This window comes from Emys orbicularis, chromosome 3 (assembly GCF_028017835.1).
Source record: "Emys orbicularis isolate rEmyOrb1 chromosome 3, rEmyOrb1.hap1, whole genome shotgun sequence".
NCBI classification, from domain to species: domain Eukaryota; kingdom Metazoa; phylum Chordata; order Testudines; family Emydidae; genus Emys; species Emys orbicularis.
The window spans coordinates 210,234,707-210,262,673 of NC_088685.1; positions in this window are offsets into that span (position 1 = coordinate 210,234,707).

Sequence of the window (27,967 nt, forward strand, 5' to 3'; positions counted from 1 at the left end):
GGACTCCTCATCAATGGACAAAATTGACCAGTGAGTCAGACCATCTTAAGAACCTAGCTGGAGATCGATCGGATGGGCTCGATATCCAACGAGGCTGTGTCCCCTTGGGATTCGCCTTGAAGACGATAAACAAATTCTTAACACTTACGGAATTCTCCCTTCTGGGGATGGTGCATGGCGGTGAAGAATCCGGCTTTCCAGGTCGACCCACTCCGAGACTTCTTGCCCACTGTGGGAAAGGTCTATCACTCCCTAGAGCAGTGTGCTGCAGCGAACCAGCCCTGGGAGCTATTACAAAGGTGACATGGGAACATCCCCTTGCTGTTCTTGCCCATGGACTCAGTCGTGATGTCTTACAAAAGAAAACCACCGCAGAGGTTAGGCCAATACCCACACTTTCACCATGGTCTGTGTATCATAGGCGCATGAGCCATCTTCTGATTACACACATTACTCAGCACGGAAACCACCACACATCAGATGGGAGCCAAAGGCCAACGGTGTCCGTCATTCCATTCTGAAGGGTTTCTGAATGGCAGATGTGGTTTGAGGTGTACATTAAGGGATTAACCATTTCTATCAGGATATGGGCATACCTCCCCCCTGTTAGCCCTAGCTTTGTGAAGCTTTCGGCTGGGCTACTGCATCTCAGTGAGGTATCCCAGTTACAATATGGAGTTAAGAGGCAATGGGCTTAGTGGATACAGCTTTGGCTTCAGAAGACCTGGGTTCTACATCTGGCTCTGCCATTGGCCTGGTGGGTGACCTTGGACAAGTGGCTTCACCTCTTTAAACCTCAGGTTTCCTGTCTGTTAAATGGGGCTAAAGAGATCTACTGATGAAAAGTGCTATGAAGAGCTAGGTATTATTATCTGATACCATCAGTGCTTCTCTTCCTTTCTCCCTCAGCAGGTCCACAAGCCTTTTCCAACACAATAAGTGACTAATTCACTTTTTACAACAGAGAAGCCAATGGGACAGAGCCTCAGTGGGTGAAAACTGGTGCAGTTTTGCTGCACTCAGTGGAGCTATGCCAGTTTACACCAGCTGAGCTCCTCAGCCCAGTCAATGGTCATATCTTCACCACCCTGTTTTCGACTGTGTGCTGGCCTTTCAGATCACTCCCTTCCATTCTGCCTTGCAGCACCAAATCTCATTCCAAGACCAAAATGGAAAGAGAGAGAAACAGATTCTGTGTTAATTTACACTAGTGCAAATCCTGAATGACCTCAGTGGTCTTGCTCTGGATGTACACTGGTGTCAGGCTCTGTCCCAGTGTGAGTGGATTCTACATGTAAGTTGCATTATTGTAAAGCCTTTCGAGTGCGCCGCTTCCCCGGTGCACCTTTGGGTGGCAAATGTTAATGTGAAACATAACAGCTAGCGTATCCATTTTGAACACCATTCTCTACACAGGTGTAACTATTAACATTCCACCCAAGAGACATACTCCACTCCAGACCTTCCCTCTCTCCAAGGCTCTGTTGACCTCATGCTCTCACAATTTCCGATTAAAAATAATAATAATAAAAAGATCTAAAGTAGGACTCAGGAAACATCTTCCGCTCCCTTGTGACGAGCCAAAGAGAGCTAGAAGTAAAAGACCACTGCTGGCTGCAGCCTGGCTCTCTGTTTTATTTGCATTTCGAACACATGGAAAAGGTGTTTTGATCCTTACGCACAGTCAGCAGGAGATTACAGCTGCACTTGAAAAGCCTTGCTCCGAGCAGGCCGAGAGAGTTGCGTTCGTAAAAGAGAATCACAAAGAGTTTCCTGTACTTGTGGCCTGCTGGCCCATCTCCTCCCATGGCTAATGGGACATGACTAGAATCTTGTTGCCGGCTGCGCTGACAATTTTTCCTAAAATACTTAATTAACTTTAGGAAAAAACAAATAAACATGCACATATACATGTCCAAATCATTGTCATTTATTTATATAGGGTTTTTTCCAGACTCAGTAATAAGACTTGCTAGCTGGTAAGTCTTCGGCTGTGAAAAGTGATATTTACAAACATAAAAATATCACTTTTCACAGCAGACTTACTCAGCCCCGGCAAGCCCTGGGACAAATTAAGCCCTGAATGGGGAGGTGGGCAGGGAGGCAGAGGGGCCCAGGGACAATGGCGGGGGTGATGAGCCTGAGGCCAGAGCCTGGAACCAGAGCCTGCCACCGCGTGGACGGAACCCGAAGCCCCATGTCCGAAGCCTGCCTCTCCTACCCCTGGGAAAGTGGGGAATTCACCAGCTGCCTGCACCTCCAGAGTTTGTGACTCTGGAGGGAGACAGGGCCCAACCGTTGCTGGCGGCCCTGGGAGAGGGACCACTGCTTTGCACCACCCCCTTTGGGGAGTAAACCCAAAATAATACTGTCTTGCGCTGTATAGAAAAGTCTGCACAGCGCAAGTTCCTAAAAATTCGCCCTCTCCCTCAATGTGGAGAGAGATATGCACAGCTTCTTGCCCACCCCCCGATATGAATTGCACAAACTGGGTTGTTATAAAGAAGAAATAAGTTTATTAACTATAAAAGGTAAATTTTAAGTGATTATAAGGGATAGCAAACATAACAAAGCAGATTACTAAGCAAATAAAACAAAATACGCATACTAAGCTTAAGATCATAGAGAGACTGGTTTCAAGAAGTAATTTCTCACCCTAAATGTTGATTTTGGGCAGGTTGCAGAAATTCTTGAAGGTTAGCTACCCTGCTTGCGGCTTAAATCTTCAGGTATCTTATTCACATACTAGATCCCTTTTCCAGCCTGGGTTCAGTACTCCTCCTGCTTTCTCTTTGTCCTTAGGTGTTTCCAGCAGTCATCCTGGGTTGGGATTCAGTGAAGAGTGAACCCAGATCAACTTACTCCCCAGCCTTAAATAAGATTTACATAAGATGGGAATCTTTTGTTTCCCAGTCTTGACCTCCCCCTCCTTTTAGTGGAAAATTACTAGAAGTCCAAGATGGTGTTTAATACCAGGTGACATGACCACCTGACCTAGCCGTGTCAAAGCAACATCCCAGGATGTTTTTCTCAGGAAGGAGAGAGATTAGTATCTTCACAGTCTTATTGTTTCTTCCTAATGGCCCATCAAGGCTGATGGCCTGTTGTCTGGTGGGTGTTTCCCAAGTGCACACCCAGTTGTAATTGTTACATAGTCAATACTCCTAACTTTAGATACAGAAATGATACATGCATACAAACTGGATAATCACGTTCAGTAAACCATAAACTTTCCAATGATACCTCACATGACCCATCTTGCATAAAATATATCTCAGTTATGCCATATCCATATCATAAGCATATTTCCATAAAGAATATGGGGTGTAACATTACACAACCAACTCAAAACTGTGTCTCAGGATCACGTGCCCAGGCAGGGAAATAAGAACCTCTCCCACCCCTTTAGCTGCAAGACTTCCCTGTGCCTTGAGGCTGGCTATGCAGGAGTAAGTGGGGATATGTGCCCCCCTCACCAGAGCAGGTGGGCAGGGATCAGGTGGAGAAAGGGCAGAAGCTTAGCTTTACCCTGTAATGCTGGCAGACCAGGTGCCAGCTCATGCCAAGGCCCCTAGGCCTTACTGAACACTGACAAATGCACAGCTGGAAACCACAGCCAGTTTGGGGTTTGTGCCCTGGTTCATAACAGTCTGCCCTGAGGCTGGCACTCATGGTCGTAAGCCACTCCAGACAATTTGCTGGTGGCATAGGCCAGTAGCAAATTGCTACACACACCCCCACATAAGGAGGGGTGCAAAGGAGGAACTGTGACACAGAGAGGTGTCCGTGATCACAGGGCTACTTCTAACGCCACAATCTAGCCCTAAAACTGCAGAACTTCCAGAGGGTAGCTACAACAGGTGGGGAACATTCAGGGATACATGTGCTATCCTGTTGATGTCCCCCTCAATGCAGCTGGAAGTCTTGTGCATTTTCATCCCTGGTCCCCTCCCCACCAATCAACTTTATTCAAGTGTCTGAACTTCTGCTCTAGCGATGGATGTGTAGGGTCATGCACGCTGTGTCATCACATCGTCAGTGCCATGTCATCTGAAGAGGTTCCACTGTCCCAGGCTTAACCCAGGGGATATGGGATTGGCACGTCCCAGGCCACGGGATGGCTTGAACTAGAATCGCCGGTTGTTCCAGTTGCTCCGCAGTCCCCATTTTTGGTGTAACAGTGAAGTAGATGTGTTTCATCCTGAGCCCTGGTTGAACTCTGAAACAACAAGTTCCCCAACTCCTTTGCATGCGACATTGAAAATCCACTGGCCTCATCTACACCAGACATACAGTGCAGCGCCATTGATGGAAGCACTAGTGTAGACCGAGCACTGAAATGTAGGCGCACAGGAACTGCCAGACTGTATCAGACCGAGGGTCCATCTAGCCCAATATCCTCTCTTCAGTGGTGGTCGGCACCACGTACTTCTGAGGAAAGTCCTTGTATTAGGCAGATGTGGGATAATCACAATTTTCCCCATTGTGTTGCCGAACCTAGCTCTGAACAGCGTAAAGCTACCCGTGTCCTGTCTAAACTTGTGTCCCCACCATTGATAGCATGTTTGTAGAAGATGGAGCCAGGAAACCAGACACTTTTACATGCTCAGATTCTATCCCCTCATAAGAGCCTTTTCCCCAGATCATTGGTTATCTCTACGCGCTAGCCAGTTCCTAGTTTACGTTACCATTTCACCGATGCCTGAAAAGAATAGCCCTTCCCGATCTTTTCACATTGACTTTGCACAGACAAGTTTCCTTCCTTAGTGTCCACTCGTGTCTGTTTACTTGTCCACCTTTTAAATAATCTTCCTTCCCGGGAATTAGGTCTGTTGAATTATCAAATGTGTAACTCGCTTTAGCAATACATAGAACAGTCGATACACCAACGGATTTTGCTCTCAGTACAGTGTGTATACATATTACACAGATGGCAGGAAGCATACTATGATGAAGAAATTCCTCATTAGGCTCCATCTCAAATACTATGCTATAAAGGCTTCCTATGCAATCACATAACACAAGGCTGTAATTTTATGCATCAGGGGATTGTGATGGCGTCATAAACCACAAAAGCAGATTCTGAAGATAATGGCATGATGACCTCAGAATGGGGTCTGCTGATATTAATATGTCCCCCTATTTTTAATGGGACCAAGACAAATTCCAAGACTGGGCCTTGCCCAGACTTTCTGGGGTGCTCAAAATCTTGAGCCAAATTTTGTGGCTTGGAGCCATCTCTAAATAATAGGCTAGGGAGGTATGAATTCATCGGGCATGGTTGCCTGTGGAAATATGGGGTTTTGCACATAAAAATGTTGCGGGCAGTTAGATACCACAGCATTGGATGCCTTGGAAATACCAGAGACAGGGAGAGAGAAGAAGTAGCTGGAACAGCAGGGATTGAGAGCAACTAGCTACTCTCCAGCTATTCGCAGGTCTCTGATCCACCACAGAACTGAATGCTAGCCTCCTCAGCAGGCCAGCCCAGCGCACCCCCTGCCCCCCAACAGTGGGCAGAAGGCCCTTGTAGCACCTCCAGCAGGGGGAGCCTCTAACAGCTCCCCGGGAAGGCAGGGTGACGCTTAGCTCACAGCCTCAGAGGCTTCCCATAGCCCCATGCTGTCAGCTGCGCAGCCTTTCGTTCTGTTAATGGGGAAGCAATGCAAGTCCTGGGAAGAGGGCTTAGTGGGTATGGAGAGGGAGAGGCGGCATTAGCCAGTGGAAAGTCAAAGGGAGGGTGAGGAAGGGGGAAGTGATAAGAAGGATAATATAAGAAATTTACTAAGCAAAAAAATGAATTAAATTATAGAGTTTCCATAGGGACAGGAACCAATAATATAGAATGGCCAGATTCGTTATACTGATAATACAGATTAAAACTCACACCTCTCTATTATACATACACATAATGATTCACTGGTTGAGTTATCAGCTGGCTTCAAAGTACAAACGACAGGCTGTCTTAGCTGATGCTATATTGGGTACTGTGCCTTTAAGGGCTGAGCTTCCTAGACAGAGAGCCTGGGTGGTGCAGAAGCTATGTTATATGCACAGTCTGGTCACAGAATAAAACAGAGCTGTCACAAGCGCTTAGAAGCCCAGATCCTCAACGCTATTTCAGCTCCTAACTTCCACTGAACTCAGGAGCCTAAGTACCTTAGAGCAGTGGCACTCAACCTTTCCAGACACCTGTACCCCTTTCAGGAGTCTGATTTCTCTTGCATACCCGCAAGTTGCGCCTCACTTAAAAACTACTTGCTTACAAAACCAGACATAAAAATACAAAGGTGTGTCAGCCACTATTACTGAAAAATTGCTGACTCTCTCATTTTTACCATATAGTTATAAAATAAATCAATTGGAATATTAATATTGTACTTACATTTCAGTGTATAGAATATAAAGCAGTATAAACAAGTCATTGTCTGTATGAAATTTCTGTTTGTATGAACTTCGCTAGTGCTTTTTCTGTAGCCTGTTGTAAAACTAGGCAAATATCTAGATGAGTTGATGTACACCCTGGCAGACCGCTGCATATCCCCAGGGGTATGTGTACCCAGGTCCGGATTAAGGCAGAAGATAACTAAGATACAGCTTAGGGCCAAAAAAGAAAAAACTGACTCCATTTCAAATGTTATCAGAATCGGTTGATAAATAAAGGCGATATGGGGAAAAGAAGATTCTTTCTAAATACAGACATTTTCGTTCAAATATGACAAAAATATACACATCTGGCTACACAAATACCTTTGCCCTATCCTAACCCTTCACTAACTGTTAATTATTGACAGGTGGGAGGCCAGGACTGAGGAAAAAAAACCTATAATTGCACTTGTAAAATTAGTATTTCTACGAGTAAGTCTGCTATTAGTCTCTTAAGGCAGCGTTTTGTTGGTCAGCTGCTACTGGTAAAATTCTATCTGTGCCTTCATAACATTTAAATAAATAATCTTACTGCCGATAAAATCGGGAAAAATGTGAGGTCGGAGACAGCAGTGTCATGAAGCAATCTTGCCAAGCTCATACTCGTATGGGACTCGTCCTAGGAGTGACATCATGTATATGTAAGGGGACTGTTGCCTCCTTACTAACATTCAGTGGGGTGTTTTGGCTGGCTAGCTCCCAGCACTAAAAGGGGAAGGGTCGATGGCAAATCAGGAGCCTGAGACTGACAGTCCCCAGGAACAATGGGGAGAGGCCAATGCTCCAGATCAGCCTGATTGACAGGCTAATCAGAGGGTCAGGAGGCCAGGGAGGTCCCGTCCTCCGTGTGAGCTGGAATTGCCTGGGTCAGACTGAGTGGGGCCGAGCTAAGGAGAAAGCAGGGGCCCAAGCTGAGCTGGAGAGCAGAACCGTGCCAGATCCAGAGGGGCCAGAGACGCAGCCACAGAGCCAGAGACACAGCCCAGGGAGAGCAGATCGTGTGCTGGGAGCAGAGACGCAGCCACAGAGCCAGAGACGCAGCCCAGGGAGAGCAGATCCTGTGCTGGGAACAGAGCCGCAACCACAGAGCCAGAGACGCAGCCCAGGGAGAGCAGATCCTGTGCTGGGAGCAGAGCCGCAGCCACAGAGCCAGAGACGCAGCCCAGGGAGAGCAGATCCTGTGCTGGGAGCAGAGCCGTAGCCACAGAGCCAGAGACGCAGCCCAGGGAGAGCAGATCGTGTGCTGGGAGCAGAGCTGCAGCCACAGAGCCAGAGACGCAGCCCAGGGAGAGCAGATCCTGTGCTGGGAGCAGAGCCGCAGCCACAGAGCCAGAGACGCAGCCCAGGGAGAGCAGATCCTGTGCTGGGAGCAGAGCTGCAGCCACAGAGCCAGGTGTGGTGAGCAAGTGGGGCCAGCCAAGGGGGGACCTTGGACAAAGGGCCCAGCACAGAAAGACACCCCCAGACAAGGGCCCTTGCAGGCCAGACCGGGAGGGGGACCTTAACCTGACAGGGGGCTGACGCTGGGAAGAAGGGTCCTACCACTCAAAGCCCGGAGGTGTGTGGCCACCACCATTGCAAGTGTCCAACCCGCAGCATACCTGCAGCACATCCAGGGCCTGAGACAGAAATCTGGGACCTACAAGGAACAGACTGCGAAGTGCCCTGATGTCCAGAGACACTGTTTGTGATGTTCCCTGCCACAAAGCAGGGTGGTGTGTTTTCCTTTAACCTTTCCCATTTTTCCTTACTCTTTTCTTTAGATTAATTGTTAATTAAACAACTTGTATTTGTTTTAAATTGTATGGAATAATCAGTGGGTCAGGGAGGTGCCCAGTGCAGAGAGAGTACTCCGGAGTGGGGACACCCTAGCCCCTGTCCTAGGTGACCACAGCAGGGTTGGGGGTTGAGCCCCCCAGGAATCCTGGGCCCAGCCTTGTTGGGGTTACGAGGACTCTGCCAGACAGGAGAGTGGAAGGGGAGCCCTCAAGGGCAGGGAGGCCTCTGGGTAAAGGGAGTGGGAGCGAGGACTCAGATCCTTTCGCTAGCCCACTTCACCGGGGTAGTGCAGAAGCCAGGAAAGTTCCCCACAATAGCGGGACCATTCCCCCGCTTACATATAGCGTCCCCCTTGGCTGGTAATAGCCAGGAGGCTGCCATCTTTTATTTACGGTCCAGCACACTCAGTCGTATAGTGCCTTCGCTCTTGTTTTTTCTTCATTTTCTTAAGTGTTCGTGTGTTCTTTCTTCTTTTGAGCTGTACATACGTACAATTGTGTATTTTAGTGCGCACACTGCTTTCTGCTTCGTGCGCTATCCATGCTTCACATGATTGAGTTTGCAGGTGATCGTCTTATGGACTTGGGTCGAGTGGATCTTGAGGAGGATAAATTTGTGTTGGCTTCCCTCCATCAGTTTCAGGAACCTTCACTGTAAATATCAGAGAGTGCTGACGAAAGGATAAAGAAAGGGTTTTGAGAGAAGTGAAGGAAGATATATATATATCAAAATATTCAGAGTACTTGGTGAGCAAGTTATTTCAACTATGTGCATATGTTTTATAGGCTATTAAAGCCTAGAATATTCATTATATTTGCTTGAATATAGATTAGTTTTTCCTCACTTTCTCAATGCATGTCTAGAGATTACCAGTCTTTTTTCTGGTTTCAGAGTAGCAGCCGTGTTAGTCTGTATCCGCAAAAAGAACAGGAGTACTTGTGGCACCTTAGAGACTAACAGTTTTATTTCTGGTAAATTCTTTCTTTCTCTTTCACTCATATAGCTTGTTGTCACTCTGTGTGTCCGAGGTGTTTACTCGAGATTAATTAGTGGCCCTGGGGGAGACAGAGGATAAAGAAGCAAACACAAAGAGAGATGTCTGCCTAGAAAATGCTGCAAGAAAAGCTATCTACCCTGAGCATTCTGTGCATCAAAAGTGACAAACTCCGTAGTTTATCATTTGAGGACACCAAAGACTTTGCTCTCCAAAAGTCATGAAAGAAAATGTTTTAAATTTCAGTGTTAAAATGAATGTGATGTGCAAACAGACGTATTGCAGGTTGTACTGCTTCCATAAAGTAAGCTGGTCTGTGTAACTGTAACTGCTTTTGTGTTGCTGTAAGATATAAAGTTTTCATATCTACTAATTAAGAAATCAGACGAAAATATGTTAATTTGAAACTATTTTATAATGCAAACAGACATGTTTTAGTTAGATTATTATTCTATTTTTACAACTTCGCCTTTGTATATATGCAAATATAAACAGGAAAGCTTTATATATTCAATGTCCTTTCTGTGAAAATAATAAATTAATTTTTTTTTTTTAATGGTATGGGGCCTCATACACTTGACATAGCTTAGGGCCTCAGCATGTTAAAATCCGGCCCTGTGTGTACCCCTGGTTGAGAACCACTGCCTTAGAGAACTTGCTCCAGAGTCATGACTGAACACTACAGCTGGCAGCTAGCCACCGTGGGCCACCCCCAGAGCGGGACACTTTGCCAGGACAGGTAGATGAAGAACTGAGCTTTGTCCCCTCCTCACTATAATTGTTTTTATATTGTCTAAGGCCTGGTCTACACCAAAAAACTTACCTCAACCTAACTATGTCACTCAGGCCTGTGAAAAATTTCACACCCTCTGCAATGTAGTTAGATCGACCTACCCACTGTAGATGCAGCTCCATCGATGGAAGAATTCTTCCATCAGCCTAGCTGCTGCCTCTAGGAGAGGTAGATTTACCTCAGTGACTGAAAAACCCCTTCCGTTAGCTGCAGTATCATTTGCAGTGTAGCCAGACCCTCTGACTGGAAACTCTTTGAGTCCAGGGCCTGTCGTATTGCCCATCCCCAAAGCTCCAAGCATGTTGTACCCTAGAAGCAATCAGCGAAGATGACTGTACTAGTTCCCTTCCTTGTTCTCCGTAAATGAGCTCCAGAGTTTGACTATGTCTCCTGGTGAACATTTTGAGCCTTTCAGTTTTGCTCTGACCTTGCATTGAAACAGCTGGGAGCAGCGGGGTGCTGCAGTGCAAGGGAATCCACCCAGTTGGGTTGCCAAGTTTCCTGGTTTTTGACTAGGAAGTCCAGTCGAAAAAGGGACCTGACAGCGTCCAGTCGGTTACTACTGACCGGACACCAAACATCCGGTTACCTGAGTAACTGAGTCCACAATCGGCTTCCGTTCCGCCACCAAGAGGGTGGGAAGAGCAGCTGCTGCTGGAGCTGGAGGAGCACTCAGGCTCTGGCAGAGAGAGGTGCCGGTGGCCGGGGAGAGGGATCCCGAAGTGCCTGGCATTTGAGGAGCACGGCCGGTGGCTGAGCTCACTGCCCGGGCCCCCTTCTCAGCCTCCTTTGTTCCCTGCCCCTAGGGTGCTGCCCCCCCATCCTGCCCCAGTCACCCCCTCACCCCAGAGTGCAGCTCTCCCTCCCCAGTCACCCCACCCCACCCGCAGAGTGTCTTGTCTGACGCCCCTTCCTGCGGTTACCCGGCCCATCGTTCCACTCACTTACGCTGCGGCCTCTCATGCGCCAGGAGCTGCAGCACTTTCCTCTTCCTGCCTTAGGCCTCCAGCTAAGTCACATGAAAGTTTTCCCCTCTTCCGGGGTATCGCAAGTCCCTTGAGACAAACTGTCCCAGGTGCCCCTTCCCCTCTGCCTGGTCTGTGCCACTTCCCCAGTGGCTTGTAGGGAACCCAGGCCTGCCCTCTACACCAGTCTCCAGTCCAGAGAGCCTCAACCCAGCAGCTCTGAGCTATTACTCTCCTGGTCCTCACTGCTCCTTCCCTGGACTGCTTCCTATGCTATCCTTGTAGCTGCCTGCTCTTCCCCTTGTATCAAGCAGTGCAACTGCAGGTTTCCTCCCCCAGCCCGCCAACTTCCTCTCTTTTCAGGTCCGGGCCTGCTCCTCTTCCCAGCTGGACTTCATCTCCAATCAGGCCCTAGCACTCCCCAGGTTTCCTTCAGGTGCAGCCTATAGATTAATTGGCCTTTACCCCTTCAGGCCTTGTGTGTGGGGTGGACACCCCCCACCCACCCATTTGAATATGTTTTAACAAACTGCTTAACTGTTATTAATCAAACACCACCCAAAAAAATCTTCAGAGTGTCAGAGATAAAAACGTCAAGGACTGATCGAGTTAAAAAATATATTCTAACCTACTACTAGAAATCCTGCTGCTCTGTTTCCAGATGAATTAGATGGAGATACCACTTACAGTACTGGCTGTGAGAATATATTGTCTGTTCCCAGGAATTTGTACACATTTGGAAAACAGCAATTCGCATTAGCACCTAGAGGAGGCAATGAAGTTCAGGGCCCAGTTGTGCTGAGAGATTCACAGACATGTAGTAAGAGAGACAGTGAAGGGCTTAGGCCCAGAACCTCAAAGGTATTTAAGAGCCTAACTCCTAAATCCCATTTTGGTCCCATTTTGGTTGTTGGGGTTAGTGTGTGAGTGCTGGTGGGGGCCTGTGATACACAGGCAGTCAGACTCCATGATCTGGTGGTCCCTTCTGGCCTTAAACTCCATGACTCTAAATAGACAAGAGAAACAAAGGGCAAGAGGGGAAATGGAGGTGAAGTGACGCAGCTCGGTGGCAAAGTCAGGAAGAGAAGCCAGGTCTCATGAGCCCCACTCCGGTGCCCACACCACTAGACCACACTGTCCCACTCACTCAGATGCCAGCTGTGCCTAGGAGCATACACTGTGAGATCCCCTATGGCTCTGCAGCTGGGATTGGGCCTAGCAAGGTCCCTATGGAGTGCTACGACTCTGCACCATCCCAACATGGGTTTCAACAGAGTATAAAATCTCATCTAAAAAGGACACAGTGGTATCCTAGTATGCTGCATTTCTGGTCTTCCTGACCATTGCACTCATAGGCTGTGTTAACTTTCATGGCTTTGGTTCTTTGTCTGAAGACACGTTACTTTCGCTGGCAGAAACACTCAAGTGTATTCCATGGGTGATTGCAAAATGTGGCGCAAAGAGCCAGGAATAGTTCATGGCCTTCCTCTGGGCTGTCCTGTTAAATGCACCTGCTTGGCTTCGTGGTCACAGCTGGAAGAAATATCCATCCTCACTGCTGCAGTGAGATGTCTGCTGTCCTCCCCAGCAGTCATATAGATCCATGACTCATGCACAGTTCAAAATCCAAAAGGCACCCGCTGTAGCTTGAGATTCAAAAACCTCCTCAAACGGAGGGCCAGAACCTAAGCTACTACTAACGTTGGGATCCTGGCAGGATCTGGAGGTCTAACCCATGGGTCGGGGTACTTTTCCTCGTAGCACTTGTGCATCCTGTATGGTGAATGGATTCAGTTCTTTCCACAGTTACTAATGGTTCAAGGAGCTCTGGTGTGCGCATTCGTTGCACGCTTAGAAGGAATCTCTGCAGCAGTATCAGACAGAATTCCCTTCTGGGTTACTGCCCTGCACTTCTAGGAAAATAAATACACTCAGCTCTGGGCCGCTCTTCAGCAAAACACCAAGAAACACTCAGGTTTCTATTTAGCCTGCCTGACTCATGCCAACAAACTGTCCCAAGTGGTGGACTGCAGTGGCCCAGAAGCAAGAAAACACACAACAGATGTTATTTCAACAGCCGCAGGCAGGAAGCAGAGCTCCTGCTCAGAGTATTTCCCAAAATCTGTGCAGCTTGCACTCTTCATAGTGATCATGCATTGAGCTGTTGGAATTAAATCTGCTGAACACCTGTTCTTCTGTTAGGGTCAGCCATATAGGGAGAGATTTAGCCAATCGCTTCCCCCCCCCCCCCCCCCGCCCCAGACAGGATCTCTCCCCACCCTGGGAGTGATCTCTGCTGCAGGGGAAGCGGAGGAGGGGCTCTCTCTGGCTGTCGGAGCCCCATGTAAGTGGCACCATCCGGCCGGCTGCCCTGTTAGCCGCGCGTGCTCTGCATGGGGGGGGGGGGGAAGTCCGGACATTTACAAATTCCCCCCGGACGCTATTTTTAGCTCAAAAAGCCGGACATGTCCGGGGGAATCCGGACGAATGGTAACCCTAGCTGTGGTGATACCACAACCCGAGGGGGTTGGACAGAATTGTACTGAGGCAGCAAGCCTGAGCTGCCAGACACAGCAGTCTAGGCTGCCAGTTTGAGCAGATCTAGCATGCCTGTCTGGCTGAGTTGGGAATCATGCCTCCCAGCTGCCGTGTAGGCATCCCATAAACCAAAAGCAATCCCTGCTATTCCAGCCCCAAGCGTCTCCTGAGTTAACACCGCAATGGTACAGTTTAAAGGTTTTATCACCGGGATACAGGAGCTATCCGGAAACCAACCAACCAACCCACCCATTTTCATTTGGGAGAAGTCACGTTTGAAGCTGGCTCCCCAGAGGTAAATTAAAGCCACATGCAGTCAATCGAGCCACTGCTCCATCCTTGTCCGATGGCCTTAAAGCTGAAGCCATCACCCCGGCATGGCCTGAACAGGCCGGAGTGTGAATGGTCCTTTATAAGCCAGCACTTGGGTGAAGCTGCATCTACCGTGTTACGAAGGTGAAACCCACCCAAAAACCCAATGACATTATTGGAAAGATTGCAAAGTGATCGTTCGGACCCTGACTCCAGGACATAGACCATGCGTAAGAACGAGGCCTGGTCAAACATTTGTCATCAAAACTGTTTGGACAATAAATCGGGTTTTTGACTAAATAAAATTTTTCATAAAAAATGCCTGGAAAAATTTTTTGTCAAAAAAATGAATGCCCAAAAATCAAAATATTTTACCCCAAACCCAGACCATTTCCATTTGGAAATGCTGCTGTGGTGCCTGATGGGATTTGTAGTTCAATTATCTCATGTCCCTGCTACTCTGCAAGGGCCAGTCTCTCCAGGCAGATTACATCTCCCATGATGCACTATGGCCAGAGACTCTGATGCTGCCTTCCTCTCCAAGAAGGGAGATCATCGTGCATCAAGGGAGATGTAGTCCAACCAGGCCTAGGCAGAAGAATGAGAGCAGGAAGCACATGAACTACAACTCCTAGGAGGCAACATTTCCAACTTGAAATATTTTGGTTGTAGAGCAAAGATTTTCAGGTTTTGGATTTAATTTTTTTGGAATTTGAATTTTAGCCAAAAAAAATTGAAAATTTGGACAAAAAAGTTTTTTAATCAAAATTTTCATTAGAAACCCCTCCCCAAACATTTCTAGCATGAACATCCCTAAATAGAGTGTTATTTGTGGGGATTGAACCCAGGACCACTAGATCTAACAGCAGGAGCCATTACTGTTTGCGTTAAAGGGTGAACATTGCTACAGGTGAGGCAAGAACAAATTCATAAACCTGTCTAGGTGGTCTAAGCATTAGCAAGAGTGTTAGCATGAGTTACTCATGTGCCAAGTTCAATGATAAACTATGACTCTTCAGTCATATTATCTACACACTCTATAATGAGCATCCAGTCAATGATCAACATTCAGTCTTATTCTCTTCACTGATATGGCAAGTTTTTCCACAGCTAGGTAAGTACATTTCCTGTGAGCCCAGGACAAATATTATGTTAATAAAATGAAGGGAAGAAATAATGTATTAAGTGGAATTCCAAGATGATTGATTAACTTTTCGATTGTAAGTATTTGGAGCACAGCCTGTGATTTGCTACATGTTTGTACAGAACCCAGCACAATGGGGTAGGATCTGGTTGAGGTCTCTAGATACTACTGCAAAATAAAATAAAATTAGTTGAGTTTGTATACAGTTCTCAAACATATAAAAAATTAGTGATTGCCAAATAAATCTAAGTATCCTTCAGAATTAGATCCAAATGTCCAGTCTCATACAACAAAATAGTCAAAAAAGCAAACAGAATATTGGGAATCATTAAGAAAGGGATTGATAATAAGACAGAAAATATCATATTACCGCTATAGAAATTCATGGTATGCCCACATCTTGAATACTGTTTGCAGATGTGGTCGCCCCATCTCAAAAAAAGATATATTGAAATTGGAAAAGGCTCAGAAAAGGGCAACAAAAATGATTAGGGGTATGGAACAGCTGCCGTATGAGGAGAGATTAATAAGACTGGGACTTTTCAGCTTGGAAAAGAGATGACTAAGGGGGGATATGATAGAAGTCTATAAAATCATGACTGGTGTGGAGAAAGTAAATAAGGAAGTGTTATTTACGCCTTCTCATAACACAAGAGCTAAGGGACACCAAATAAAATTAATAAGCAGCAGGTTTAAAACAAACAAAAGGAAGTATTTTTTCACACAATGCACAGTCAATCTGTGGAACTCCTTGCCAGAGGATGTTGTGAAGGCCAAGACCATAACAGGGTTCAAAAAAGAACTAGATAAGTTCATGGAGGATAGATCCATCAATGGCTATTAGCCAGAATGGGCAGGGATGGGGTCTCTAGCCTCTGTTTGCCAGAAGCTGGGAATGGGCGACAGGGGATGAATCACTTGACGATTACCTGTTCTGTTCATTCCCTCTGGGGCACTTGGCATTGGCCACTGTCAGAAGACAGGATACTGGGCTAGATGGACCTTTGACCTGACCCAGTATGGCCGTTCTTATGTTCAAGTTTTCCAAATTGGCATCTGGCTTCTATATAACACAGATTACGGCATGTATGTTTGGGTTTATTACCATAAACAAGTATAATAAAACCCAGTGGCTTACTAGCCATCTACCTACATCCATCTCCCCTACAAAACACCTGCATATCTCCTGATGAAATCTCTACCCATTTGCAAGTAAAGACCTCCATGTATCTATGCAGGTTATGTTTGTTTCCTTGATATTTGGTGGAAAGACATAGATAGTTTCACTGTTTGTATCTGCGGTAGCATGATATGACTCCACCATAGCATTTAAGCATCTCATTTGCACCAATCAGGACCGGCTCCAGGGTTTTTGCCGCCCCAAGTGGCGGGGGAAAAAAAAAAAAAAAAAAAAGCTGCGATCGCAATTGCGATCGGTGGCACTCCGGCGGCAGCTCCACCGTGCCGCTTTCTTCTTCAGCGGGAATTCAGCGGCAGGTGCTTCCCTCTGAGAGGGACCCGCCGCCGAATTGCCGCCGAACAGCCCGACATGCCGCCCCTTCCCCTTGGCCGCCCCAAGCACCTGCTTGCTGGGCTGGTGCCTGGAGCCGGCCCTGGCACCAATGACAGAAAATATCATAATGCCACTATATAAATCCACGTTAAGCCCATACCTTGAATACTGCGTGCTGTTCTGGTCGTCCCATCTCAAAAAAGATACTAGAATTGGAAAAGGGAAGGGCAACAAAAATGATTAGGGGTGTGGTACAGCTTCTGTATGAGGAGAGATTAAAAAGACTGGGATTGTTCAGTTTAGGAAAGAGACGACTAAGAGGGATATGAGAGAGGTCTATAAAATCATGACTGTTGCGGGGAAAGTGAATAGGGAAGTGTTATTTACTCTTTCACAAAACACAAGAACCAGGGATCACCTGATTAATGTAAACAGGCAGCATGTTTAAAACAAATATAAGGAAGTACTTCTTAATACAATGTACAGTCAACCTGTGGAACTCATTGCCCGGGGACGTTGTGAAGGCCAAATGTATAACTGGGTTCAAAAAAGAATTAGATATGTTCTTGGAGGATAGTTCCATCAATGACTTTAGCCAAGAAGATCAGGGATGCAGCTCCATGCTCTGGGTGTCCCTAAGCCTCTGGCTGCCAGATGCTGGGCCTGGACGACAGGGGATGGATCACTCGATAATTTGCTCTGTTCTGCTCATGCCCTCTGAAGCATCTGATACCAGCTGCTGTCGGAAGACAGGTTACGGGGCTAGATGGTCCATTGGTCTGACCCAGTATGGCCGTTCTTATGTTCTTTGTGAATTTATCCTTCCAGCACCCCCACGAGAAAGCTCATTATCCCAATTTCACACATGAGGAACCGAGGGTCCAGAGAGAGTGAGGGACTTAACAAGGTCACGCAGGCAGTTCGTGGCAGAATCAGTAATAAGCCCAACTCTTCCTAGTCTTAGTATCTGTATGAATCACAAGCCCATCCACCTATCTTTGTGCATACAGGAAATGGGATCTGAAAGGAGGAACTCTGGCTGTGAAATTAGCCACAGAGCTCTTCTGCTGTGGTTATTTCTGTTCTGTGCTGTGTAACCTCCAGTGACACCTGCTGAAGAAGAGCTCAAGAGGGATGGAACAGGCTGGTTGCAACCTGAGAAAGCCAGTAACACTACTGGGTATTTATTTATTAATTATTATTACTATTTATTTGTGTTGTGGCAGCACCTAGGAGTCCAGTCAAAGGCCAAGACCCAATGGTGCTAGGAGCTATATAAACACGGGGGGGAAAGGGCCGTCCTCTTTTATCTGGCAGAGAAAGAACCCAAGGTAAAGAATTTATGTGCTGCATATAGATTCTGACAGCAGGTCAAAACCAGGAGGCTGGAAGTGAAAATAAAGGACTGCAGTGGTCTCTGGGTGTGACTATATGAGGCAAATGAGACTCTGATTCATAAGCGATGCAGATGCACCCTCGCTACCAGTGGGCTCAGGTGTTTTTACCATCATGCCATGGAAACCTGTCCACATTTGCACGTACATCATTGGAAACCACACCTCAGCTGCACCCGTGCTAAAGAAATGGAGACTAATTTTACAGGCATAGTTGAGATTGCTCAGCAGCAAAGGTGGAGAGGATCGCCACTCCTGGTCGCTACATAGAAGACAAGATGGGTGGAGAGATCAGTGTGTGGATTCACTCTCAGGTGGCTTTACAGCCAGCCAGGGTAACACAAGCTTTTTAATCCAGCCGACAAAGACACAAGGAGATCCAATGGCTGGAAGCTGAAACTAGACAAATTCAGACTAGGAATCAGGTGCTCATTTTGAACAGAGAGTGTAATTAACCATTGGAACAACTTACCCGGGAAGGTGGTGGACACCCCATTATGTGTAGCCTTTAAATCAAGACACGCTGACTTTCTAAAAGTGCTGCTCTGGCTCAAAGAGAAGCTATGGGGTCTGATGGAAGTGGAGCCAATATATTATAATGCAGCCCAGCGCCAATCTGAGAGTGGAAGAATTGCCAAGTCCCCCCAGAGCCAGGGAATGGCTAGAGACCTGAGTCCCGGGAGGCGGTAATGATTGTCCTTGACTTTTGGTGTCTCTTTGGAGTCTGCCAGCAGGTTTGGAGGTGTGGTCAGAGGGGCGGCAGAGTCCCCCAGAAGAACGTGCACTCTGGAAACACAGCTTCCTGAGTCACAGTCAGAACCAAATGGATTACAATGACCTGACTGCAGGGGGAGCAAACGTCACCTGTTGTGCCTGAGCACTCCTGCACGCTCCGCCAGTGTGGCAGGATTACAGGGTAGATGACCTGGCTTTCAGAGGACCAGCATGGCATTGACCCTCGTCCTGGGGGCTGCGGAGTGTAGTGGGGCGAGCAGCAAGCATACCTCCAGAGGGCGTGCCCCTGCAGGGCCTGGGGAAGGCTCACACCCAGCATAACCAGCCGAACTCCGCTCCCATAGGATCCCCAAGAGGAAAGGGTTACTCATCCCTGACAAAAGCAGCTCACCACAACGCCAGTTCGTGCGCTCCAGTGGGACCCCCAGGCTCCCTGGTGTGGCACCACTCGGCTGGGGAGTATTTGCTGCTGGTTGTCAAAGATCACACCGGCCGGAGCAAAAGGCTTTGGGAGGGGTGAAGGAGGAGCTGTGATAGTCCAGAGGGACCCCTCGGGGGCCAGAGCTAAGGCTTGTGCGGTTTCCGAAGCAGTGCGTCAACCTACGTGTTTCCCGGGTGTTGTAAACACGCGCTTTGCTTTTTCCTTGTCACACTGACAGTCCCTTCGAGGATCCGTGAATAGATCTTTGCTGAGTGCTCGCTGGTTTTCTAATGTGTCAGTCTCTGGCCCCACATTCCAGACGGGCACGGGGTGGGGGGGGGGACAGGGATCCCTGCTGATTAGCAGCCACCTAATCACCATCTTAACAACACTTTTTGTAAGGGAATGATTTCACTAGCGCGCTGGTCACTCTAGAGTCTTCCAGGCTAGACAAGAGCTGAATTAAAAGCGACTCCACACACACCCCACTCCTCTTTCCCCATCTTTCCAGCCCCCTTTAAGCATCCTAAAGAAGAAGAAAAAAAGAGCACAAACTCAATGTTTCTTCACCTTTGCAAATCACCTTTCACATGTACATTCTCACTGTGAAACAAACCTCTCAGCACTTATCTCTGTGTGCTCGTAAATCACATAACCTGCTGCACTAAATCACCCCCAAAGCTCATTGTGCACCATTGAGAATCAAAAAAATAACACTGAAAGCAAGCAGTATTTCAGGTCAAGCAGGGGGAAGAATCAGCTTAGAGTGAGCTCTGTGGAGCACAGTGAAGCAGAAGGAAATTCACTGTCTTACAGCTTGTGAGTGAAATTTTCCAAGGCCCAATCCTCAAAGATATTTAGGCATAGCGGGAGTTAAGTGCCTAAATCCCTTAAATGACCGGTGTTTAAGTGACTTCGGAACCTAACACCCCACTGACAGTCAATAGGACATCAGTTCCTAAGTCACTTAGGTGCTTTTGAAAATTCTACCCTGTGTCACCACTCGCACTTGTGCAACAGGTAGGTGTACAACTCTCTCACTATGATCTGGTGTGTTTCACACCCCCTTAGCACGGGTTTATATGAGTGCACAAGGTGCACAGCAGGGAGAATCAGGCCTCCAGAATGAACATTTTCTGAGGGGTAATAAAATATCTTTACCACAATCACCCGATCCCTCTTAGACCAAACGCCCATTGAAGCATGTGGCCATCAGTGGGACGAACTGAAGTTAGTGGAAGTTTTTTCCTGGGCATGGACAATTGCAAGAACCTAAGATGGTTCTATCGCACCTCCACACACCAGGGATAGAGAAGAGCGAATGAATGTAGGTTTTTTTCCCGCTCTCAGGTCAAGAAGGAGCATTTGCACCATCTGAAAAGTTAGGATTGTGCCATACAAAAGGTGCTTCGTAAATAGAGGCAAGCGCTTCAGCAGGTATAAATCAGAGCAGCTCCACTGACTCCGAGAGCTACATTGATTTCCACCAGCTGAGGACCTGGCCCATCAAGTCTGCTTTTCTCGGTGTGTGTGGGGGTGGGTAAGTCTCAGAATGCACCAGCTTTGCTCAGTAAAACTTTTCAGCGAAATGTCTGTGCAGAACGTTGGTGCACTTTTGTGTCCACGATGCACTGAAGAGTTCCACTAGGGTCCTCCACGAAGGGCTGTTTGAAAAAATAACTCCTTCGGGAGTGACCCGCAGGGAACTCTTTCATTCCACCTCTCTTCAGCAACGTGCTGCTCCTGAAATCACTGCCCCACCGGGAATGTCTGACGGTCGTGGCTACAAACAAATATTTGATCAATCAATGCACAGTGACCTTGAACGCTAACCCCCCCTGTTCGTTTGGAATGGCCCCTCTCATTTGTGCATGTAGGTATGGGCTGCAGCATGCCACCCACGCTGTATTTCATTACCTTCCCTCTCATGCCCAGTGTGCGTGCACTGAGTGTCTTCCTAATGTTCTGATGTTCCCTCATGGGGTTTTTAATGCTCAGTGAGTGAGAATCGGGTCCATAAATTAGCTGGAAAGACATAAATTACTTTGAGTGCAGCTATTATCCTCTGTCTACAGGCAGAAGATCAATGCTTCTCCGGGGCGACCTCTGGGCACACTCATTCCAACCCCCCCACAATCTCTTGGGAGCTGTCAAATGCTCCTTTTCCCCATACTTTTTAAGGACACTGAGGGGTAAATTCATCCTTGTACCAGCCCTGAGGCTGAAGCAGGGACTGATGGGAGGTGGTTTGTACCAGTCCAGTTCGAGAGTTGTGGAAAGTCAATGGAGCTAGGCCAATTCACACCAGTTGCAGACCGGCCCCCACCGGTCCTTTTTCTCCCTCTATGTATCATCACAGTCTCTCCAATCTACTCGATGAGCCAATGATGTTATAACAAAGCAGTGGTCAGTATCTGTCACTGGACTGAACCCTGGGGCCGTCCAATCCTTCGCGGCCACAGCAAGGATGGAAGTTAGATCCTTCTGCTCTAAGAAGAGAGGCTTCCGTTACTTAATAAATAATAATAATATATGGAGGTATAACCATCTCATAGAACTGGAAGGGACCTTGAAAGACCATCAAGTCCAGTCCCCTGCCTTCACTAGCAGGACCAAGTACTGCCCCTGATAGATTTTTGCCCCAGATCCCTAAATGGCCCCTCAAAGATTGAGCTCACAACCCTGGGTTTAGCAGGGCAATGGTCAAACCACTGAGCTATCCCTCCCCCTACTTGAGCTAATGGAGAGTTCCCCTCAAATGCTTTGCAGTGTAGGAGCTTTGACACACACTTGAGCTGTTCCCATGCCCTCCAGTAGAGGAAAGCGGTACATATACACCTGGGATGTCGGACTTGTTCTGAGGAGAGAGCCACTTTTAACTATGGCCTCTGGGCCAGGATATAAATGTAAGCCTATATACCCTATTGACCTCAATCCTCAGTGGGATGCCTATTGATATCAATGGGAGATTTGCCCAAAGATCCACACAGAACACGGCCGTTAGTTACTCCCATTAACTATGCAGTACCTTCTTGTCACAGTCAGCATAAATGGGAAAACATCCCTTTCCTGCTCTCCATTTCTCTTCCTTCCCCATCCTCCTTTCTCTGCTCCTCTCCCTCTTCTTCCTCGTTATCTCTTCTTTTCCTCCTTCTGCATTTCCTTCCAAGCAGCAAACCCCACCTCCCCCGTTTCCACTCCCCATGGGATTCCTTCCTGCCTCCATCCCACCTACTAGAATGATCAGCATTTAAATACTTAAAACGCTGAGATTAAAGTGTCATCACCGGCTTCAGAACTTTCACCCCAATGAGATTAATGGCGGTGGGGGAGTTCACACCTCTGCGAGTTTGTTTCACGCTGTCTGCAAACTCCAGCACTGTCTGGATCTGGTTCCCCCTCTCCCTTTCGGGCAGGTCACTGGATTATTGTGAAAGGATCCAGCTGCTGGATCCCGGGTGTTTTAAACCTCTGGAGTCTGAACAGAGCCCAAGTACTGTCCCTGTCTCGGGGTCCCTAGGCACAATCTCAGGGAACAGACGCTCTGTCTGGCACCCCATCCTGAGAGCTTAGACCACACGGTCCCCTGCACAGCCCCATGAATCAGTGCTGACCCCTCAGATTCTACTGTAGCGTAAACGCACCCTCTCCCAGAACTCCATCCAAGCTGTGAGCTTTCTGGTTTCCCTCTTCAGGGGGACGCGTGCGGCCTGGTAGATGTAATTGCACAAAATGCACGGCCCCTTTGCACAGCATTATTGCTCTTGACTTAATGCCCTGAGAAATACACAGAGAGTACAGATCAGACAGAAAACAACCAACCTCCTAACAGCTACGCCCCTAGCTCACCCTTCCCTCGGAAGCCCACTGCGCTGCATCAGTTACAAACTGGTGACAGCTGAAAGGTTTTCTTTGCAGCCGCAAGGGCAAGAAACTTTATTGTAATGAACGATGAGATACTGCAGATTCAGAGTGTACCACGCTGGCCACAAAAATTCATCTAGTGAGCTGGATCCACCCTATGGGCAGGATGATTGACACACCACATATACACACTAGCCAGTTCATTATAGTATGAATTGCTGAGATACAATCAAAGTCATCTTTTTTTTTTTTTTGCAAGGCACCAGTTTATGCGATTATTTGGGGGCATTTTCCTAACGTAGCTGATAACCCTTTAAAGGTGACCTGCAAAAGATTTGTTTAATTGGACTTTTTTTTTTTTTTTTTTGTAGAAAACCAAAAGGGGGGGTTGTTTGTTTTTTAAAACATTTTCTTTCTATTTGTTGTGTTTGTTTAACCTTAGAACTATCATGAGAGTGCCGTCTGGGCTTCCCTACTTGCCCTGGAGGCCTGCTGGATGTCTCAGTCCTCCTCGATACTCCAAGTAGCACCTGATGAACTCAAAGGGAGTGGAGGCATAGCTCAGTGGTTTGAGCATTGGCCTATTAAAACCAGGGTTGTGAGCTCAATCTTTGAGGGGGCCACTTGGGGATCTGGGGCAAAATCAGTACTTGGTCCTGCTAGTGAAGGCAGGGGGCTGGACTTGCATGACCAGGTCCCTTCCAGTTCTAGGAGATGGGATATCTCCATTAATTATATTTATTATTATCTTAAACTGATTTAGTGTGTGAACTGGATTTGAACCTGATCTGTATCAATTTAGCTTAACTTGGTAAGGAACCAACTGAAGCTACGTTGATATAAATCCCCTTTAAACTGAATTAAGAGCATCCACACAGTGTTTAATTAAATCAGTGTTTAAACTGATTTAAAGTTAAATGAGTGCAACACGGAATACAGACAGGGCCTCTGAGGTATTTATCATGAGCTCTCACTGTAAGGAAAGGAGAAGAGGTGAGGAATCTTTAACAAAGCCATCCTTTATCCAAAATGTTAATAGTTTAAAATAGCTGTTCACAAAGACAAACCATTTAAACAGCCTGACTGAACTTCTCTTCCTCTCTCAATAGCTCAGTTTTTGCTCCCTGGATGCTTGTAATGGCAACATTCCCATAGTTCCTCTGCCATGACAGGCCCTATTTATCGTAGGGCCTGAGATAAGATATCATAGTACCTGAGCTCCTGGCAATCTTTAATGTGTTTATCCTCACCACTCCCCTGTGAGGTAAGGAGGTGATTTTATTCCCATTGTACAGATGGGGAACTGAGGCCTTGGCTACACTGGCGGTGTACAGCGCTGCAACTTGCTGCGCTGTAAAACACCAGTGTAATCAGAGCCTGCAGCGCTGCACGCTCGCTCGCAGCGCTGCATGCTATTCCCCTCGGAGAGGTGGAGTACATACAGCGCTGCGAGAGCTCTCTGTATCTCGGACAGCGGCAGCGCTGTGAAGTCCCGAGTGTAGCCAAGGCCTCAGAGAGAGAGAGAGAGGCTAAGGGACTAGCCCAAGGTCAAATATTGGCAAAGCAGGGAATTCTGGGTCCCCTCCTGTATCAAACCAGCACCCTAACCACTAGGCCATCCTTCCTCTCTCACCTATATTTGTTTGGTTTTCTTCTAAAATTTCCTGTTGCCATCACCACTGGCTCAGCTCCCACTGGAGGGACCACTAGCGGAGGCAAGGCCCAGCTGCCACCAGTGTAGCGTATTTTGCTCAGGGGGATGGAATAAGCTACGCCACCAGTATAAGGCGCATCCATACTAGGAGCGCTTTGCTGGGAAAGCACTCCCAGCAGCAGGAAGTCCAACACCCTGACCCGCACAACTCCACGCCCCTAAACACCACTCACACATCTACCTAACCACTTACTGGAGCAGGGCCCTGCAAGGCCAGCTGGGCTCACTTCTGCTGGGTGCCATGGAGTCTGTCCCAACTCCAGCCCAGAGTTTGCTCTGCTCCACTGCTGGTCCAGTCTGCTACCAGCCCAGCATCTGCAGATTTCTTCCTCAGGCTGCTGGGGGCCAAGGTACCCCCCAATCCCTGAACAGACACCCTGCATCACAGAATCAGCCTTCTCCCACAAGAGAGAACAATCCATCCCCTTTCTGTGCCAGGGCTTTACAACCCCATCAAAACCCAGTTCTAGTAGAGTTAGGGTGACCCCTCACTCAGGGCCTGTTTGGCACAATGTCTATTCCCCATTTTTGAGGCCTGGCCGGATACTGTAGCTGTTTATTATTACCCTTCTACTTCAAACATAAACAAAATCCAATCAAAATCAAGCCGCTTAGGTGGAATTGTGGGTAAACAATCATGCACCCTAATCTAACAGAACTGCCTTTCCCCTCCTCCCCAGCAGAGGGATCCAGGGAGCTCCATCCCTTCTGGCCATGGGACTCAATCTAAACTAGTGGAACTGAACCAGTTCATGACAGTATCTGAGAGCCTCACAATCCTTAATGTGCGTGACCACATCTTCCTCCCCCGCCCCGTGCAGCGGGGATGTATCATCATCATCCCCATTTTAGAGATGGAACTAAGGGGCAGAGTGACTAAGTAACTCACCCAAGGAGTCTATAGCAGAGGCCAGAACTGAGCCTACATCTCCTGAGTGGAGGCAGGGGTGGGGGAGAGCAAAGCCTTGGCCCCAAGACCATGCTTCTGCTAAGGTAACATAGACTAAGCTCTAGAACCTTCCAGGGAAGACAAGACTTGACTTTCTAATGTTGGAAATAAGCCGTAAAGAACCTGTTGTTTGGCAGAGGGTGGGACCTATTCAGAGCTACTTTATGCATCATAAAGAAACAAAAATGGGCCTACGCCCTGTTTTATTTGCAAGTTATCTAATAGCACGAATATGCTTATCTAGTGCTTTTCCTCAGGAGTTCTCAAGGGCTGTTACAAAGGAGGTCAGTCTCAGAAACCTTGTTCTACCCATGGGGAAACTGAGGCACAGAGCAGGGAAGTGACTTACACAAGGTCACCCAGCAGCAGAGTTGGGACTAGGTCTCTGGAGTCCCAGGCTAGCCCATTATCCACAAGGCCACACGGCCTCCCCACATAGGTGGTGATGGAGGAGAGTGGTGAGACTGACTGCTGTACTAGCCAGGGGCGCTGTAACTTGTGCTTGAAACTTCTTGGTGTGCTCCCGGGTCAGCCCAAGTGTTTCTTTGAGCTGCAGTGAGAAAGCCCAGCTACCGACACACTGCCAGGAGGGCCAATGAGGATGTGAGATAAGGATGTGGGATGCCTGCCCCACCCCTGCTTCTGAGCTTTGGCTTGACATAAGTGGCAATATACAAAAGCTGCAATTAATCACTGGCAAGAAAGGTGAGAGAGAGACAATTTGGTTTCATTAACTATTTCCTCTCTCTGCACAAAACACTGCAGGCTCTTAGTTTTACCCTGCAGGGCTATTCTGCAGTTGCTATGACTTACTGTCCCTGGAGGGGAAATCCCCATGGTTTGCATGGAAACCTCCAGTTTGCTTTGCTTTCAGGCCTGGCTACCCAAGAGCAGTTGGACAGGGCTCGAAGCACAGTTGATTTTCAGCCCTGTATGAGGTTTTGGGTGCGGGGAACCCACCTGTAACCATTATGCTAAAAATACAGCCTGTGACTTCCAGGAATGAAAAGGCCAGTTAACAATAGCATTCATTTGCCAGTCACTCTGACTTAATGCCCACATGTGACTGCCTGGGTGTTATTTTTCACCTTGAATAGACACCTTACATCACTGATTTTCACCCTTAACTCATGGCTTATAACCAGTAACGAAGGGGACATTTTAAAAATAGCCATCATGCTAATTTCCTTCTGTTCTGCATTCCCGATTTCTCCTGTTCCTTTCTCCCTGTGAGCTATGGGATTTCCTGGTTGGGTGTGTATAATAAATATCCTGCCAAAAATCCTCTTCAACTTCCCAGGGACACTCCGTGTTAATGTTGACAGGCACAAAAATCTGACCTACCTCCTTCTGTTTCTCCATGGAGTCCACGTCATTCACTCTGGTTTGGTTTTCAAATCAAATACCACGTCGCCTGCACCACAAATAGACAGGATACGTCCACACTGCAGCTGGGGACAAGCTTCCCAGCCTGGGCAGACAGACATGCACAAGCTCCGCTCGAACTAGCACGTGAAAAATAGCAGCATGAAGATTATGGCACAGGTGGCAGCTTGGGCTAGCCACCAGCGCTCAGACCCAGGGGCTGGGCAAGCTTGCACTCGGGCAACTAGCCATACTGTCCCCTGCTGTAGTGTGCAGCAATTGGGTAGTAGCCATTTAAACAGTTGGTGAGCCCTCTGAGGGTGCTCACTATGTTCTATGTTTTAGAAACCAGCCAGAGCAGGAGTGTGTATCTCTTCAGTGTATTTAGCCCATGAGGTTTCCTCATGCCTATTATTATTCTGTAAATGGTTTTAGCTCAGAGGACAGGACCCTCCACAAGCCTGGCTTTGCATAATTTAGTTTGCATTCGTCTGCATGGGAGCATGTTGCTTGACTCCTCGGGAAGGGTACGTGGTTCTGCAGGAATCACTGGGCTCCAAGCGGCAATGACTGGGTGAGCGACGGCCGGCGTGATGCGGATTAGAGGATCATAATTGTCCCTTCTGGTCTTAAAATCTGTGACTCTGCTAAATCTATGGAGTTCGCCTCACCCCACCCCAGCGTTTGGCCAGCATTTAAGGCCCCGGGGTCTTATGATCTCCCCCGGTGGTTCAAGAGAAATGTAGGATAGGCATGGGCCTGATTCTCTTATGCTGGCTCAGGGAAGTAGAAACAGCCCGTCTCTCTGCCAGTATGCCCTAGCCCTAAAGGGGGGTTCATCCTACGAGGAAGTGCGGCCAGCGCTTCCGCTGCTGCTTCCCTTGGGGTTTCCGAGTTCTACTAGCTGTGCCAAAGGCTCCCTGCTGGTAGATGCTACAGAAAGGATGCACTAGGTTAATGTGTCCCCCGGTCATCCTGGTCACACACCCCTCTGTGGCTGGCACGGACCACCTATTTGTTAGACTAATGGTTGCTGTCAACAAGAGGCTGGCCAGGGGGGT